The sequence below is a fragment of the Lutra lutra genome, chromosome 13, assembly GCF_902655055.1.
Source record: "Lutra lutra chromosome 13, mLutLut1.2, whole genome shotgun sequence".
Classification (NCBI taxonomy): Eukaryota; Metazoa; Chordata; class Mammalia; order Carnivora; family Mustelidae; genus Lutra; species Lutra lutra.
This window is the reverse complement of record NC_062290.1, coordinates 55,778,789-55,798,478: the sequence shown is the minus strand read 5'-3', so window position 1 is coordinate 55,798,478 and position 19,690 is coordinate 55,778,789. Positions and strand designations below refer to the sequence as shown.

The 19,690-nt window shown below is 36.4% G+C and overlaps 1 long non-coding RNA gene across 1 annotated transcript; it reads left to right on the top strand.

The window, feature by feature from the left end:
• Nucleotides 1–9,388: 9,388 nt before the first annotated feature.
• Nucleotides 9,389–13,090, top strand: LOC125083649 (uncharacterized). Its single transcript, XR_007122329.1, has 3 exons — nucleotides 9,389–9,936; nucleotides 11,245–11,378; nucleotides 12,316–13,090. It is a non-coding gene; the product is annotated as an uncharacterized LOC125083649 (long non-coding RNA).
• The last annotated feature ends 6,600 nt before the right edge of the window (nucleotides 13,091–19,690 follow it).

Sequence of the window (19,690 nt, the reverse complement as noted above, 5' to 3'; positions counted from 1 at the left end):
AAAAAAAAAACCCATAATTTAAGTCTCTACCCTGAAAGATCTTATACCTGGTAATTGGGATTCCTGGTTGCAACATTTCAAGCCATCTAAACTAAACTGAGCTACAACTAAAATGACCAATAGTATTTTCCTTCTGTTATACTATACACACACACATCCACACAGACACACATACCCATAAAACACACACACATACACATTTATGTTTATCAAAATGTGGCATATACATATCATTATCACAAGATCCAAGTTTCCTGTAACATTTCAGTGCTAATATTGAGATATTTAAAAATGTTTAGTTTAATACAGTTTAAATTCTAAACTAAAGCCAAATAAGACATAGATATGGAATCATAAGGTTTCATAAGGTTACAAGTTGATCTGTATGTAACAAGACCTTTCGTGCATGAATTCCTTACATATGTTCACTAAGAATTTGCACAGTCTATTCTTGAGGTCTTTAGAAGGGAGGGTACTCATCCTCTCTGATAATAGTCCATACAACCCTTAAAAAACACTGAGCTTCCAGATCATTCTCTCTGGTAAATTTGGACTCCTAGTATTTAGAGTAAGAAAAGATTCAAATCAATAATGTCGGTATCTCTGCAAAATGATAAACCTTTCTGGTCCAAGCTGAAGACAGAAGGCTGATATGTAACATTTATGCATGTAATCCAAACCCAAGGATATGGAAATGCCCCCTGCAGGAACACTGATTATGTCCTTTCACAAAGGAGACCTGATTGCCATAGTCTTTCTGTTCTTTAACTTGCTACAAACTCCATATTTCATCCCTCTCCTTACATAAGACAATTTAAAATAATCTTTTTTTTATTTGTAGAGATATCATTCATAGTTTTATATAGTTGGGGGTTATTGGAATCATAGGATCAAAATATACATTCTGGGGGTGCCTGGGTGGCTCAGTAGGTTGAGCATCAGACTTTTGGTTTTAGCTCAGGTCACATCTGGTCCTGGTCTTGGAGTCTTGGGATTGAGACCTACCTTGGGGTTCACGCTCCCTTCAGAGTCTACTTGGGGTCTTCTCCCTCCCCCTCTACCTGCCTCTACTCCTATTCTCTCTCTCTCTCTCAAATAAATAAATAAATAAAATCTTAAAAATACCTCCTGTATCGCAGGGCCACATATTCCCTTATATTAAAGAGTTGTAGGGACGCCTGGGTGGCTCAGTGGGTTAAGCCTTTGCCTTTGGCTCCGGTCATGATCCCAGAGTCCTGGGATCAAGCCCTGCATTGGGCTCTCTGCTCAGTGGGAAGCCTGCTTCCCCCTCTCTCTCTGCCTACTTGTGATTTCTCTCTGTCAAATAAATAAAATCTTTTTTAAAAAAGAGTTGTAAGTAAAATGCATCTTTATGTATTTTTCCTATAAATGATATCTTTCTTACAAAACTTTAATCTACATATTAGCTGGGCAATGCATATAAGTATGTTTGTCCAAATCAATAAACTCAATCCACTATCATAATTTTTGCTGGCTTTTAGAGGTGAATCAGCTTCTTAGATTTCTTCTCTATCTCATTCTTCCTACTGCAGTCCCAAATGGGAGTTGTCCTAAGTGGCCTTATGTTAATGGGATTGAGGTTGTCCTTTGCCCTGCCCTGACATCTATATATTTCAAGTTGGCAGGGACTGGCAATTGTTCAGGTGGGATTGTACTGATCACTTTCCTGAAATTTCTGTTGATGTCCAGTAATGAAAATCATGATAGTGTAATGAATGTGTGTTTCCTCTATGCCAACCCAGGTAAACTGCCCTTTTTTGTGTGTTTGGTACTCCCTAAACCATGTAAACCTTCAGAAATTTGGCTCCTAGTAGGAATGTGAAAGCATATGGGTCCCATAACCTTCTTGTCTTACTTCATTTTCAAAAGTAATTTTATTTTTATAAATCAATTTTAAAAGGTTTTTGAAATGCAATTATGGACAAAGAAGACAATGTCCATAATCTCATTACACATCGTTGACTATAGATAATAAATTTGGTCTATTTCTATATCCTAAAGCAATGCAGAACATCTTTGTAATTAAGTCAATAAATACTTCTTGAATGCCAGCATGGTTGCCAGGCAGTTATCTACAATGACAATAATAGCAATAGCAAAAACAAAAACAAAAACAAATAAAACAAACTTCCATCCTTCGGGGAGTCTACATTCTAATGATTATCCTTAATGTTCAAATGTGTACTTTGTTAAAAATATGTATGATAAGAATTTTCATGTTATTACTTAATTTTGTAAGGGCTATTTTATTTTAATACATGCATTACATTCCACATAACAGATATATGTTAGATTTTTAAAGATCGTTTGTTTTTCAATGTCATATTAAATGTTATACATGTCTTTCATAATAAGAAATGTCATAAATAACTTGCATATTTGTTCATGAAGTTGTTTTATTCTAGATTTCTGTTTTATTTAACCCTAAAGAAGTTGAATCACTGGCACTAAATGAATATATATTTTGAAGCTCTGGGTATATTTTAGTAACTTACTTATACAGATGTCCTTGTTCATGTTTCTAATACTGGCACATGAGGGTGTCCATCTCTGTACACTGTTCCGGATAGAGTATTATATAATTTTTCTCCAGTTACTGTAGTTAAAACTTGCTGTACCCATGCTTTCTCTCTCTTTTTGCATTTCTGTTTTGTGTATTGAAATCATCATGTCTCCTACTCTTTTTTGCTTTCTTTATTTAAAATGGTTTATAATTTTTCTTTGTCTAACTACTAAAATCTTATTATAAATTTTAAGGTCTAAGTACATAAAATGTTAATTCCACACAATTTGATTTTTTTTTAATTACGACTACCTCTCGATGTGGAAGTTTTACTCTAATTTTTGTTATTGAAGTATACTTGACATACAGTGTTATATTAGTTTCAGGTGCATAACAGTGATTTGACAATTCTATACATTACTCAGTGCTGGCCAGGATAAACGTGCTCACCATCTGTCACCATACAGTTATTACAGTGTTATTGACTCTATTCCCTCTGCTGTACATCTCATCTCTGACGTTTTTATAACTGAGTATGTGTGCTTCTTAATCCCCTTGACCTATTAAGAAAATAGATGAGTAGGGGTTTTATTCTTACTCTCGTGGTTATCACCAGTACTACGATCAGCACAGGTGGCATGTTCATGGAGTTAAGTCTGTGGGTCTTCCAGGGTACTGATTTCTAGGCTGGGATGTCGTGTTTTCTGTTTATGGTAGCTGAATATTCTCAGTTTTGGAGCTTTTAAAAATTTATTATATTTATCCTCAATCTGGAATCAACATCAGTGTTAGTATGAGGAAAGAATCTAAGAAGTCTTTTTTTCCCTTTTTACATTCTAAACAATTCTCTCAGCTCTTTTAATTTACTAATTTTAACCCATTAATTAATAGGGCTCTTCTCATTATAAAATTATCTAGTTTAAGGATTGCCCTTTATAAGCAGACACAATTCATATTTTAATATTGCATATGTTCTCAGTGAAATTTTTGTTCTTTGAGTATTCTCATTGATCCTTGAGTGATAAGTGAGTAAAAGGATGGTACCCAACCAGCCATATGAGTTAATGAGCCCTGACAGTTAATAGACTAGAGGTGCCATAGCAGCTTTAATAACCTTCACATCTGTATCTTAAATACATAAAGAAGACAATTATAAAACATTGAAAGGGCAAGAGATAATCAATCACATGTAACCATTGAACTCAAAGCTAATTTATTTTATTTGTTCATAAATTTCTATAGCTTCTTCCATTCCCAAAGTCTCTTTAGTATCCTTCTTATCACTTGTAATAAAGATTCCTATTCCTTTTGTAACATTTGACTGATGACAGATTTCCAGCCCCACCATTCCCCTTTCCTCTTCTGTCTGGGCAATCTGACAGAAATACTGAGTGTTTCCTCCTAGGACACTAGTAAGAATTCCAAACCATCCCAGCCCCATTCTAGAGTCACCCCAGCTGTGTCCCCAGCCACCGTAACCCCCAAGCCAGTTGCCTCTCCTTTGTCTTTCAAGCCATATTTGGACATGCTTGTGAGAAAATACTTTCTTCTCCTCTTGGTGCATGTGTGACATTATCAGTGTCACCATCCAAACCAGTTATAGAATCCATCCTGCCTCTGTGGGGTGAGTACATCCCAGTCAGTTTGATTTCTCTAATAATAACCTAGGTACAGCTCTGACCAATCAAGTGATATTGCTGATTACTAAATGTCAATCATCATTTTTCCAAGCACTTGGGCTACTTTCCTTTTTTAAAATCTAAAATAATTTTTTTCTCTTATTTCATAGCTAAATATTAAGTCCTTCTTTCCAGAAGGAGAAAAAGTCTGAAGAATCATCTAGGTATTTCTACTTTTGTACAAGAAAGAGAGTGGTAATAACAAAAATAATAGAAAAGACACATGAGTGAGGGAAGAAAATGAGGATTTAAGTAGCCGGTATACACACTCCTGGAGGTACAGAGAAGTCAGTACATAAAGCAAACTGAAATAATTATGGAGAATTATTAGTGGTTTAAAAAAAGAAAATATTGATAATAATGTATATTTTATGGAGCCTTTATGCCAAGAAGGGAACAATAAGGAGAGGAAACACAAATATTTTACAGGTGAAGTTAAAAAACCTAGGCATATTACCTTAAGCTAGGCTGAAAATGATCGAAAGGAAAAACCTCACTTTTAAAAAAAATTTTGCCTTCTTTTCTTATTTTTTTTCCTTTCATTCTTCATTTTCACATGTATTGCCCTTATTGCATAAGTGACCTGAGTCACTTACTGGGAAATGCAACAAAATGTTAAGATTTGTTGTCTTGCTGCAATTTCACTCAAAATTGTGCCCATATTAAGTGATAAGAAATTTCAAAATTTAGAATTGAACCTTAAAACAGCACATTATTTTTACTTACCATAACACCCATAAAAAGACAGAAGTAAATTAAGTTCAAATCACAAGACCAATATTCAAAAGCAGAAATCTAAATATAACCAATCTGATTTGACCCAGTGGTTTCTGTTTGAAATTCAGTGTTCAAGTATTAGTTTAAGGGTTCTTAGTATATTTCTAGTCCTCATCTTCCATTCAGCATCAGCACTGATATGTCAGTTCAGTCAACATCTCTAACACTTTGTACTGTATTACGCTTTTCCCTTGGAGGAATTGTAGATACAACTGTGTAAATATATTAACAGTAATTATGTAAGTAAAGGACACCATAACTTAGCCCGTTACTTTTCTTGGTGCTGCTACTTCACATCAAATTTTTTAAAAGATTTTGTTTATTTATTTTTTTTAATTTTTTTTTTAAGATTTTATTTATTTATTTGACAGACAGAGATCACAAGTAGGCAGAGAAGCAGGCAGAGAGAGAGGAGGAAGCAGGCTCCCTGATGAGCAGAAAAGATTTTGTTTATTTAAAAGAGAAAGAGAGTGGGGGCGCATGGGTGGCTCAGAGGGTTAATTAAGCCTCTGCCTTCGGTTCAGGTCATGATCTCAGGGTCCTGGGATGGAGTCCCACACTGGCTCTCTGCTCAGCAGGGAGCCTGCTCTCCCCCCACCACCCAGCCTGTCTCTGCCTACTTGTGATCTCTTTCTCTCTCTCTTTTTCTCAAATAAATAAATAAAATCTGTATTTAAAAAAAAAAAGGCTAAGAGAGAAAGAGAGTGAGTATGAGCAGGGGAAGGGATATAGGGAGAGAGTGAGGCAGGGTCCATGCTGAGCAGGACCCCAGGATCATGAGCCCAAGGCAGATGTTTAACTGACTGAGCCACCCAGTTGCCCCTCAGTCAGTTTTTTAATTGGGAAAGGAGAATGTCTCCTTTTCCTTCTCTTTCTACTTTTCTGCCTCAAAATGTGTTTCCATTAGTTTCTAAGGAACTAAAGTAGCGCTGCCTATGCACATATGATTCATAAAGTTTAAGTAAAACAGCATTTCTGAAATCTTTGTTCAGTATTTTCTTAAAGACTGTAGTTCCTAGGTGTTGAATTATACTATATTCTACCCTTGAAACCAATATTGTACTATATGTTAACTAACTGGAATTTAAATAAAAACTTAAAAAAGATTGTAGTTCCTAAAATATAAACATGATTGTCTGATTGGTTTAGAAGGTAAGAAGTTGAAGAGAGCGTAGAGCAGGAGATAAATGTGAGACAAGTGATTTTATTAAAATTAATTTTGTCTTGTCATATAGTGGCTTTGCTATAGAGTCAAGCTGAACTTGACTGATTCCCCTTTACTCTAGAGATCAGATAGTTCCTCATCTTAAGAGTTCAAGGAGAGTGGTTTGTTATAACATTATGTCAGACATTGTCTACATATGTTTAAATCTTCATATACTGTAAAGATGAGATATCCATATACGGATACATAGGTATACATTCTAAAAATATTATATATTTACTTTTAGAAACATGTCTTAGTATGTTGCAATATTTTATGAAATGAAGTTGTAAAGTTGTCTAGTGGTTTCCACAGGGAAAATAGTTTCTATTGTTGAAAAATTATTTTCAAGACTTGCTTTCTTTTATAGAACAAAGGTAAGATGCAGGGAGAGAAGAGGATTGTATTTTCAAACTGCCACTTAGATATTAGCTTGAAAGTTGTTGATTCTGGAAAATAAGTTGGCATGTGGGGAGTGCAAGAAAAATAGTTTGGTTAAGTAATCACCTGCTCTGCTTTAGAAAATGTTTGAGCCTTACCCTGGGGATTTGAAAAATAAATTTACCAATCTTACCTTGGGAACCCTCACTAACTTTCCTCCTTGCTGCATGACACAATGGGAATTGTCATACTTATACTCTTGATTGCCACGGGAAAAAATAATACATCTTTGGAGGGGTGTGTAAGATATTTTGGGGTTATTACAATGTTCAAACTCTCATTGTATGTTCTAATTTCTAAGAATGGAGTTAAAGAATGTAGTAAAGGGAAGAAAACTAACCTGTAATCTAAACATCATAGAGTTTCTCATATTAAAAAAAATATTTTTCGGGTGCCTGGGTGGCTCAGTGGGTTAAGCCGCTGCCTTTGGCTCAGGTCATGATTTCAGGGTCCTGGGATTGAGTCCCGCGTCGGGCTCTCTGCTCAGCAGGGAGCCTGCTTCCCTCTCTCTCTCTCTCTCTCTGCCTGCCTCTCTACTTGTGATCTCTCTCTGTCAAATAAATAAATAAAATCTTTAAAAAAAATATTTTTCACTCAAATCACTTGAAGTTTAGAATATTGTCTAAATTTGAAGAATTTCTCTCAATATTATCTAAATATGAAGATCTGACATGAAGAAATAAAAGCTCTAAAATTTCACATATGCTACTTAAGATCTATATAAATATCTCCATGTTAGGATAAGGACAGGAGGAGATAAATATAAAAAAAATGGATTGTGAAGATGATGGGATTTTAATAATAAAGTCTTTTAAATTTTTGTATATAGTAGGGTTTATACAATAGCATAGTAGTCTTTGTAAAAATAAGTTCTTATGTTATTATAGTTAAATAAATTAAAAAATATGTTACTCATTTCATTTTGGTGACTGAGGAAGCTATATTATTTATTGAGGAGTTGTTCCCTGAAGTGACATAGAGGAAGCTGGAAAGGTAAAGGGTATTTTTTCTGACCAGGAAGATCGATTTTTCATTAAGCTGAACATTCATACATGTCCAAATACAGATGTTAAACATGTGAGGAAAAGTGAGTGAGAGCATTTCCTTTTAGAAATTATCTTTCAGAGGCAGTTGGTTTATGTTTATATAATTTAATCTGGGATGGCAAAATCCTGAGGAGTAACTGACAAGTAAAGAAAGCTCCAGAACCCTGGGCAATATTCAAATCCCAACAGCCATCTAGAGAAAATGATGATTGGAAATTGGGATGCCCATGATGTCTTAGAGAGTTGGAAAATAACTGGTCAGCCACATACCTGAGCATCATGAACAGACCAGCTATAGGACCAGTGCACCCTGCTTTAAAAAGCCACCTGCAATGAAAAGCTTTTGAATGGAGAAGCATCTAGAAGTTAAGGATATCAGAGAAGTTTCCTGCTGGTCTGGGAGTAAGTTTTGGGGCACCCTTTCTTGGGCAGAAATGGGAGTGGATTGAGATTCACTTGTAATGAGGAGGGAGTGCAGAAGACGCAAGTCACTTAGTGGAGAAAGGCTAAGGTTATTTTCCTTCCAGAGGAGATCAACTATGCCTAAAGAAACAGAACCTACAAATAACCGAGGTGCTCCTGGTAGAAGCCTCACATCCACCAGTTTTCGTGAGGTAACTTTACCAGGTGTTCTCTATCTACCTGAGTGATGATCTCTGCCTTTTATGTTGGCTTATTTTTTTTTCCTCACCTTTACTCACCTGTGATGATCTGGAAAGTGGAAAGTAGAATGAAAAATCATCTAAACTTAGGAAGAGGAAAATGCAGCCCCGAAAGTTATCACCATAAGTGAGATTAGTATTACTTAACTTTTAAAAGACTGGACTGGAGCAAACATGGATATCAACAGAAAGTCTCTTCAGTAAGAGCCAGTATGATAAAATCTGAAATTATGTATCACGGGGAATAAATTGTAGGTCGATAGGATATATATTTTATCCTGGTTTGGGATTGTATCAAGATCCTGAGGCTATTTTCTTAGAGGGGAAAAAGAATGTCTTCTGTGATGAGTCTATTACATGGGGATACATGGGGAATGGGATGGAGTAGGGGAACGGCAAAAGAACGACATTGCTCTGGGGAGTGTGTGAGGCTATGGGAGCCAGAGGCGTTTTCTGCAAGCAGAAAAGACTGAGTACTTAACTGTCAGAGGCAAAAATAACTGCCAGCCTGGGAGTTGAAGGTGCTGGGTGGGGGATAGAATGGAGCCCCCATAAGGACTCCGTGGGCAAACACTTTCAGGAAGAAGCCCTGCTGTTTCTGACCCAGTCTGTAGGAGTGGTCTGGCCCACAGGGACCTTTGCTTTCAGTTCCCAGCAGTGATGGCCAGGAATAAAGAAGGTTAGAACAAAAGAAGAAAACCCTGCCAATGCCAGGCTTTCACCAAAGCTGAGGTCTGCATGTACAAGTTTCTAGCATGGTGCCTTATATTTTATAAATATCCAAGATCTGTGTGTGTGTCTGTGTTAGAAGATAATTTTTTTTAAAAAAGATTTTATTTATTTGAGAGAGAGAGAGAGAAAGAGAACATAAGCAGGGGGACTGGCAGAGGGAGAGGAAGAAGCAGACTCCCCGCTGAGCAGGGAGCCTGTCGCAGCGTTCCACCCCAGGAGTGTGGGATCATGACCTGAGCTGAAGGCAGACAGACACTTAACTGACTGAGCCACCCACATGCTCCAAAACATAAAATTTAATTTGTCCTCCATTTTTCTTTTTTTCTTCCCAGCTAATCAGTCTACAAGATGGCTCCCACACTATAGCTGCAGGCGCTTGCCTGCTCAAAAAACACCATCACTGTGGAGATGTTTGATTGAGTCTTCTTTGTATCTCCTGTAATACCCACAGCTTTCCTCTAGCCAACCATTAAAGAGAGCAATGATTGTATTATAGGTATCATACAAAGTGTATTACATGCAGGTCCAAATGGTAAAGAGCATGTAGATGAGTTAGAGGAAGGATAAAATACACAAGAAAAGAGGTTCTTGGTGTCCTGAGGAACCTTTTCCTCCCAGCTGCCTACCTGAGTGGTCTGCACACATCTCCACCCCCCGATGAGGCCTATGTGGAAAAGGACGACATCGAGCAAAGGGCATAGGTGGAAACTCCCTCGCCCTGCAGATTATCATCTGCTATCTCAGCTCAGAGGGTTAAAGAGAGCAAGAAGGTTACCACAGATGGCCAGCATCCCTGTCACCATCCCCAGCTCCATTTCCAAGAGGGGTGTTGAGGAGTGAGAAGAGGAGGTGGCTGTCATTGTGAAGCAAGGTAAGGGTTGGAGGGGTACGAGGACAGCTTGGAACTGGGCTCAGAAAACTCCTTGCTTCCAACAGATGTCCTTCCATGTGGTGAGGGACCAAGCAAATATCTCTAGCTTGCTGTTCTCTGGTTTCCTAGGATACTGGAGTTTTCATGTGCATTACTAAGGATAGTGTAGTTCAACCTAAGGAAGAAACATTTTGGGGAACTTAATCAAGGTTATCTTGAAGCAGAGTTTTGCTGTTTCCTGTTCTTCACTAGTACCATGAGTCCAAAAGGGGCACGCTAAGAAGAGGAAGATGAGCTGGAGAGAGGAGGATTCTAGAATGCTTGACAAAGGGAGTCAGAAGGCCTATGGATCACACGAGGGGCAGGGGATAAGAAAATATGGCTAGGATTTGAAATGGGACACTGGGCAGGCCAATTCTTCAGATAAATTGGGGTGTTGGAAAGGATGCTGGGATAAATCCAGGGTGATGTGTCACTCAGGAATTAAAGGTAGAACCCCCTTTGTTTCCCAAACCATCTTTCAGCTGGCCACTTTCTACACATTTAATGGCTATGGGGTTTGGGGCAAGTCACTGTAATTGCTGCTTAGGTCAAATACTGAAAAATATTCTATCCAAGAAAAAAAAAAAAGTGTAACATGAAGACCAAATTTAAAGGGCAAAATAAAATAGAAAAACTTGATACATAGTATATATGAACTCACGACTTTTGCAGTCATTGTACTAGATGATGAGGTGGAGTTTAACCTAAGACTTTCTTTTAGGTGTGTATCAGCTGAGGCTTTTCTGCATTTGTTCTCTGGGTCTTGGCTTGAGACAGCAGTTTCTTCTCTCACTATTCCAGGAGCCCCAGGACATAAGTAAATAAGGGAAGAAATACTAATTTAACAAGGGATTAGATTAGAGATGTTCCTGTGCAAATGCCCAGGAGTTATCACTCTGTCAGGAAAGGGACAGAAGAATAGCAAAAACCACTGTGATGACTAGTGATCAGACAGAGTAGAAGGAAGGTTCGGAGGACAAAGCAGAGAGAAAGGAAAGGGTGGGAGGTAGCAGTTCTAAGACAGAGGAGTACGGATACCTCTGGGAGAGAGGTAGGGTTCTAAGGGCAGAGCTGAGCTGGAACAGACTGAAACAGAGGGTGATAGTTCCCACCAACTCCAGAAGGAACTGTTCTGGGTCTCATGTGCTAAGCCGTGACAGGCTGGCCTCTGCTAATAACTTCATAGGAGAACAGAGCACTCCATCAAAATGACATTCCTTTGGGTGAGGAAATCAGAACAAAAGACGTGTTTTTCTCTCTCCTCAGATAATATATAACATAGGAAATTAAATGGTAGTGAATGGATAATGCTAAAGGCTAGAGAAGTTTGTAGAGAAGTGGAGAGAAGCCCAAGAGCTGAGCCCATGGCAAAGGAGGTGGCCACCACGGCTGGATAATTTGTAAGTTCCTCCTCAGTGGGAGATTTAAGCCTCTCTAGAAGTCTGCATTCAGCCCAGGCTGTGGCTCCTGCCACTGATTAGAATTCTTATCCCAGCTCAGAGATTTTCCTGGAAAAGTGTTGAGGCACTGGCTTCCATATAGATTTTCACATCCAGGAAAAAAAAAAAGAAAAGAAATTAAGGGCTTTAGAATTTATAGTTGCCCAAGGCAATGACTTCTAAGAATATTTGGGTTTAAATATTAAGATCTCAGAATGAAAACAGTCTCAGAGGATTTCTGAGAGATTGATCACTTAGATGTTTGCTTATTTTATGCACACTTTCCATGTTTATATCCTTAAAGTAATTGAGGCTTAGAGACCAGAATGTAGCTGGAACCCAAGGGTGTGTGGCAAAGGCATGCTTGGGTTTCAGACTTGGAAAGTTTTGCAAAGGCTTGGAGGATCCCTTCTCTTATGGTGTCCCACTGCATTTCCCCTCAAATATGAGTGAGCCCTTATTTATCAAAAGAAGAAGGGGCTTCTGTTTGATATTTCCAAGTAGTATTTTTGGTGGCCTGGAGCTAGGAAGAAAGATAAGTGTTTTCCTTCTTTGGGAACAAGGCCATAATGTGCCCAAATGGGAAGAGGGCAACCAAGCTACCTTGGGGTGGGAAGGTAACAGAGTATCCCTGGGGCCTACTAAGGCTTAGGATTTGGGCTTGTAAACAGAATATCTTTGAGACAGGCATCTCTGAGACAGGTGGAATAAGGGGAAATTTACACATCTCTAACTATAAAAATTCTGTTACTGCTTATTGTAGGAACCAAGTCTCTTATGCGTTAGAGATACCAAAGTACTGGTCATAGATTTAGAAAGTATCAGATTTATTAGAGTTCTGCCATTAACCAGTTTGCTCTAAAATTGGTTTTCTTAGTAACATGTTTTATCTTTGCAGATTTTGGAAACAGGCCTGAAAATGAGAATCTGATTATTCAGCAAAAAATCCTTATCTATAAAGAGGTTTTCTTACCTTAGCCTCACTGAGGTCTATGTCCTGAAATTGTAAGGGTTCAGAAGACTAGAACACAAGGCCAGTGTTCAGGTCAAGAGAACAAGAGCCTTGGAATCAGACACACTTGAATAAAAACTGAAATTCATTTACTTATTTATTAGATGTCCTATGATTTTCTTGCTCTCCCAAACTTCAATGTTTTCATTTGTAAAATGGGGATAATAATAGGATCAAGTAGTTGTAAAATGTATCACTTATGTGCCTCAAACACTCAGCACAGTTTACTGCATATAGTGCATTTTTCAAAACTGTAGTTATTATTTTATTATTAGTCCTAATATACTCTTCTGATTAGTCTTTCCAGAAGCAGTTATTATATGTCATAATTCTTTGATAATGTAAAATGAGATTGCAGGTGGCAAACAAGGATGGCAAGATACCTGGGAACGATGTCCGATGAAACCTAATGGAAGAATGTGGTAATAATGGACTTGAGGAGAGAGACTAAAGCCTGAAGGTTCTGTGCATGATTGCAGAATCCTGCTGTTTTGGAGAATAGGTGCAGAAACAGGAACTTACAAGTAGTCAGATTGTAGTGCCCTGTAAAGGAATTCAACAGAATTTGTGATGTGGATGACTAGCAGATGATGAGCTCCATGTCAGTAATGTTCACATGCATGCTGGATGGTCTCATGAGGCTATTCCTGAACTGAGTAGATATCAGAAATTGATTTTTAAGGGGCACCTGGGTGGCTCAGTCAGTTAAGTGTCTGACTTGATTTGGGCTCAGGTAGTGATCTCAGGGTGGTTAGACTGAGCCCCACACTGGGCTCCGCACTGGGAAGGGAGCCTGAGCCTGCTTAAGATTCTCTCTCCTTCTCTTCTGCCTCTCCTCCTGTCTTCTCTTTATAAACAACAACAACAACAACAAAAACCTGATTTTTAAGGCTTTTGCTTTATAAATTACATCTAGGACAAACTAACAAATAATATACCATCTAGAAATAATCATTACCATTTTAATTTAGATATGTTATATATTTTGCAAATTATAAATAAAATCAGCACATATTTTATGACCCACTTTTAAGTCACTGAATATAATACAGACAATATTAAGAGAATTTAACATTACTCATATGAATCACTTTAATGCCTATATATTACAGAGATGCATTTAATCATGAAATGACTATTTGGTGTCTTCTATATACAGCCACCCTGCTAGAACCATGCAATCAGGGGCCCTGTTCTCGAAGAGCTAGATTCTGCTGCAGAAGACTGACTATATACAATGAATTGAGAAATTGTCTTTGTTACTAAGGAAATAAAAATTGAAACCAAAATGAGATATTGGTTCATACCCACTCAAGTAATTATAATCCAAAGACAATATCAAATGTGTAGGGAAATATTTTTAATTACCTCTTTTGTCATTAGTGGCCTCTTTCCTGCTGGGGTGTATGCTGGCTTCCCACCTTCCCTTTCTCCTACTCTTTTCATCATAACCTAATCTCAAACAACTGATATGTTACTCTTTGTTTAGTAACTTCTAAATATCTTGAGCAAAGAATTGGTCATGTCTGTATATGCATATATATTAAATGTTGCATATATGTATTGATATGAATTAGATAATAGAAGTATATATGTATATATAGCTCTATATACATTAAATATAAACCACATATATACACATATATTATGTATATATATATGTATATATATATATACATATATACACACATACAACTCACTTGCTGTGTGGGTATCTGTCTATGTGGTTGAAGTCAGGAATGAAAAGAGGTTTTTCTTAGACTTTTACTTTCCACTCTAAAAGCTTAACTGTTCTTCTATTATAGAAAATACTTCTTTTAATGTTGAACAAAACTTTGCAATTTTATAAGTGGTCAAATAAAAGATAATAATATTCTGATGTCGACATATGTAAGTTTTATCTATCTTTACAATTTTAAAAGTGTAAAGCCAGCAGAAAAAAAAAGAGTTAATAAAATATATTTTAAAGCAAGAGACCCACTATCAGTACCTCATATGAACTCAGTAATAAGCAGAATACTGTGCCTGCCACAGGACTCCTTCAAATTTGTCATCCACCTATAAGGTCACACAAAACTAGTTTTAAAAAATCTTGATCTGATATATGCTTATAAAGAAGAGATGACAGTCCTGAGCAGTCACAGCAATAACTTAATTTACTTAAGAGAGAGAAATAAATGACAGGTAAGAGAAAATTTCTGTCAAGCCATGGAGACCTTGAGATGAAAGTGAAACACTTTTTTTTTGGTAACCAAAGGTCAGATCCTCAGTACTTTTAAGAAGCCCTCCTTGAGGGCCTCTTTTCATTTCTAGGTGTCAAAATGAAATTGGATGAATCTGGAATTTTCACTCAGTTTTAATGAAATCAGAATCTCAAATAGATGAGGCTAAGAGACCAAAAAATGTGAAACTATAAAGAGTTAGGCTCAAATTATGGATTATTTAAAATGACAAGTCAAATATCTTTGTCTTTACTTTGATGACCTATTTTCAACATTAGAAAATTTCTACAATCCCTGATCTTTGAAAATATAATAGATTTGGTTGAGCTACTGCAAAATTATTACAGCATATTTATTCATTCCAAGCTTGTTATTAACTATTATGTGTCATTGTGTACTGTTTTGGGTCTTCATATTTTAGTGGGATGCAGTAATCATTCAAATTTCAAAAACAATTATACACTGTGATCAATGTTATGAAGACAAAATACAGGGCACTGTGGACAACAAAGTGGAAATAGCTGTGTTATTGATTTCAGGGAAATTATTTTTAAGAAAATGGACCTCAACAAAAAAGAATAATATAGCTGGAGTACAGGCAAGAGGGAAAGAGAATGTGTTAGGGGCCAGGCTGGTGCACACTTGTTGGCCATGAAAGGATTTTATTTTTTATTTAAATTTAACTTTTATCTAATAAATCATGCAGCTTTAATCAGTGCTTTGACTTTTTGACCATGTTTTAATAAAATCTTTATGCATAAAAAATGAAGACAAATAGGGTAATAGTTTGAAGCTCAAGTTTGAATAATAGTTTAAAGCTCAAGCTTATATGATTTCCTTTTACAAAGGAAATGAAACTTTAAGCAAAATGAAAAATCTCTTTGTTAATTAGCCCTAATTTTACAAAAAGGTTTTGGCTGTAGAATATGTCCAACTCTGCCTATTGTGTTTAAACCTCTAGAATTATTCTTCTAGGAATAGTAAGAGAAAGGTAAAACAAGAGGTGCAAAACTGTCACTGAAAATAAAGATTAAAAGGAGTAAGAGAGCAGAGCAGGAGAGCTCCAGGGGTGATAGTCCTGAGATAGTAATTATCCAGATAAAATAGACTTTTTTTTTTTAAGTTATTTGTATTTTATTATACTGTTACTAGAAGGGAAGAAAAAAAGACTTTATGAAGCTATGTTTCTTAACAGAAATAGTGGGTGACTCTAAGTCTTACAGCCCCCACACAAGTGGGTCACACAGTGTAACTTTCAGACTTTAAGCACTCAAGGGACTTTTAAAAAGAGTCACACGGTGCCGGTTAGATCAGTTGGCTAAGCATCTGATTCTTGGTTTTGGCTCAGGTTATAATCTCAGAGTGGTGAGGTCGGGCTCTGCGCTGAGCATGGAGCCTCCTTGATATTCTCTCTCCTCTCCTTCTGCTCCTCCCCGACGTTCTCATGAGCTCTCTCTCTAAAATAAAATAATAAAAATAAAAATAGTTGGTCACATACTTGAACATAAAGGAAATCTCAACAAAACCAATGGGTTGGAATCGTCAGAATACAATAAAATTTGAGAACTAAAAAGATATCCAAAATGTGTTATGTAAGTATTTAAAGAAATAAACATTTCTAAGTGATTCGTAAGTCAAGGGAAATATCATAATGGGGAATTTAAATATTTTTGAACTGAATAACAAAAACACCATCGTAAATTATGAGATAGAAGCAATAGAAGTAGGGAAACTTTTGGCTTTCGATGTGTGTAACAAAGCTTAATAAATCAGTGAGTGGGATTTCAATTTTAAGAAAGGAGCAATAGAGCAAATAAAAAAAAGATACTGTAAAATACACATTCTTGAAAGCCTTCATCTGTGTCCTTGTGATACTGTAATTCATGTTATTTCTTTCTTTTGAATTTCCATATCATATATTGCAATCATTGAGTTTGTTTACCCACTTCTAATTAACACCATCACTAAAACACTGTAAGTCTGTTATTAGGAAATGTGATAGCAGACAAAATTGAAGTATCTTGGGCCTTTAACAAAATTGCTCACATTTGACCATATCTGTGCTTTGTCACTGTACTTCCCTTCTATTACATGCATAATATAAATGGCCAGGAAAAGAATAGCACGTTTACCAAACTTGGGGAACTTCTTATTTATCTTCCACCTTTTTTTCTTATTTTCTGCATAAATGTTCTGCTCTACCACTAGATTCACTGCCAGTGGCAGGGGTACATTTCCACAGATCAGCCACCGTCTTTCCAACAGTCCTGTTAAAGATTCAAATACATGCGTGCAAGATTATAAAAACGGCACTGGGTATGTAGTTCCAGTTTTAAGAACATATATTAAGAAGTAAAAATATAATCATTACCTTTTAATATTGCGCCTTAATACCTATCATAAGTTTTTTTGTTGGCCAACTGCCAGGTGCCAACCTGTGGCTTATATGATTTTAATTAATCTGTCTGATAGAGTAGTCCTATTTTATCCACAAAGAAATGGAGGTCAGGGGGTTTATTTTACTTGTCAAGCCAGTTATAAAGCCTTGGTTCTAACCTAGGTTTGCCTGCTTTTCTTATGCTGTTCATCATATCTTTAACTTTCAATTTGGACTACATAATTTCTTTGGGTTTCACTTTATTTTCCACCAAATGTATGTCTTTAATTCCATGCCTTTTCTTATTCTCTTATTCACTTTCCTATTGACTGTTCTCTGTTTTTGTATATAGGCATGGGGAGGTTTCTTGTACCCAACCAGCTCCCCTGGGCCTGATTTTCATTGTATGTTATGAAACAGTTGCTTCGATTCCTTGCACATCTCTAAGTAGACATGGTCATAGAGCTACTTATGCCATTAAATAAATGTATCCCCAAAATGTGTTTCATAGAGCGTTCAGTGAAGCGTTTCTTAAAAATGAGATGTCAAATTCAAATAAGTTTAAAAAATTCTTCTTATATTTATATTAGACATATAATAATATGTTATATGTAATATATAATCATATATAATTATGTTATATATAATATATATTATTTATATTATAAAATATATTTATATTAAATTCTTCTTTTTATACCTTTCTTAATGTCAGTTTACTTCCTGTAAATGTTAGCAGATATCAGACAGTATAATATTCCATCTTAAATATTGATCATAGAAAAATGTCCCTTATTTGGAAAAGAAGAAACGTTTCCTGGAATTCTCTCTCTGCTGTCTTTATTGGCTCTCACTTGGAGTATGCTCAGAGTTTATTGAGCTCACAGTTACTACATGGGCTGCCAAGTTCAGAAGTAGTTAGCTGAAAGACATATACAAATGTTCTTATTTTTATGTTTATGATCATACTTATTTCCAATAATTGCCATGACTTGTAAAGCTTCTAGATAACTTGGGAAATTAAACATTTAGTATTCATTAGATGTCTGTTCATTAACATCCTATTCGCTTAGTTAATACCAGAATTTTAGATGTCACATATGATGTCCAAGTTGCTTTCCCAGTTTTTTTCCATGCCAAAAAGTAAAAGGCACAGGGATGCCTGGGTGACTCCATCAGTTAAGCATCCAATTTTTGATTTTAGCTCAGGTCATAATCTCAAGTCCTGGGATTGAGCCCCAAGTCGTGCTACCCACTCAACTGAGCCAGAAATCTACTTGTCTCCCTCTCATTCTGCCCCTCCTCCTGCTCATGTTCTATTTCTCTCTCTCTAAAATCTTTTAAAACAGTAAAGGCATAATAATATTTAGCTTTTTATAAGATACCCTAAATGTGTGTGTTTTCCAAAGGGATAGAAAATTGCGTGTTATTTTTGAAATATGTACGATACAAGTTGCTATATAGAAAACATGAAAAATTACAAAATGAGCAAGAGGCAGTTATATCTTTCAAAAATATTTGGGGCACCTGGGTGGCTCAGGGGGTTGGGCCTCTGCCTTCGGCCCAGGTCATCATCTCAGAATCCTGGGATCGAGCCTTGCATCAGGCTCTCTGCTCAGCGGGAAGCCTGCTTCCCTCTCTCTCTCTGCTGCTCTGCCTACTTGTGATCTCTCTCCCTCTGTCAAATAAATAAAAATCTTTAAAAATTTTTGATTTCTGTAAATCACTGACACAAGAGTAAGTCTGTCCTGGCAATATTATCAGAATAATTATTACCTTTTTATTTTTCTTTTGACAATAGGAAAAAATGACTGAAAAATCAATAAACAACTAGACCAGCAATCTAGGTCTTGATTAATTCAGAAACTGTTTACCTTGTTGCATAATTCTATTATGTAAACAGTCATTGCCTAAATATATGCAAACTCAAATCCAAGATTCCACCAAGAGAATTATTGATTTCCATGAAAAGAATATGTGCAGCAGAGCATGACCAAATAGATGTACTTCTGAGCAATTGTTGGGTCATGACCCTTCTCTATGGGCAACTGTGCAAAGCATTCATATAAATTCTATTGAATTTGTGACCAGTCACCCACAAAAGATAATTATATATGTCTGAATGTGAAGTGACCAGATCATCCTATTAAACGCAGCTTTGGAATAAACCATAACCACAGTGGGGTTTACTATATAGCAAGATGCATAAAAGTACACAGGAGGGCTTTTTCAGTGTTTGAGAGAGAAATACAAATAATTGAATCTAGCATGAGACTTAAATTTACCCAGTCTACAGAAAGGCTCAAGACAAGATGTGGTTAGGCAGTCATGCTGTTTTAAGTGCTTAATCTTTGGAAATAATGGTCAAAGAGAAATACACTTATTCTAAGAGAAAAGAAAAAAAAACACAAATTTCTCTTGATGGGTTGAAGTGGTTCTAGAAATGCTTTCAGCCAAATATGTTTAATCCAAGGGAAATGTTTGCAAAGTTCTATAAGAGAGAAACACTGGAGACAGGGAGGCCGTCTAAGATGCTGATAGACACAGTGGCTTTTCCTACTATTCCTATAATGAAATCACTTTGTGCAATCTTTTCTTGATTTGTGCTGAATGCTCTGTTGTTAATTGTATACCATCCATAGGGTAAGAACAAAATGGTCAA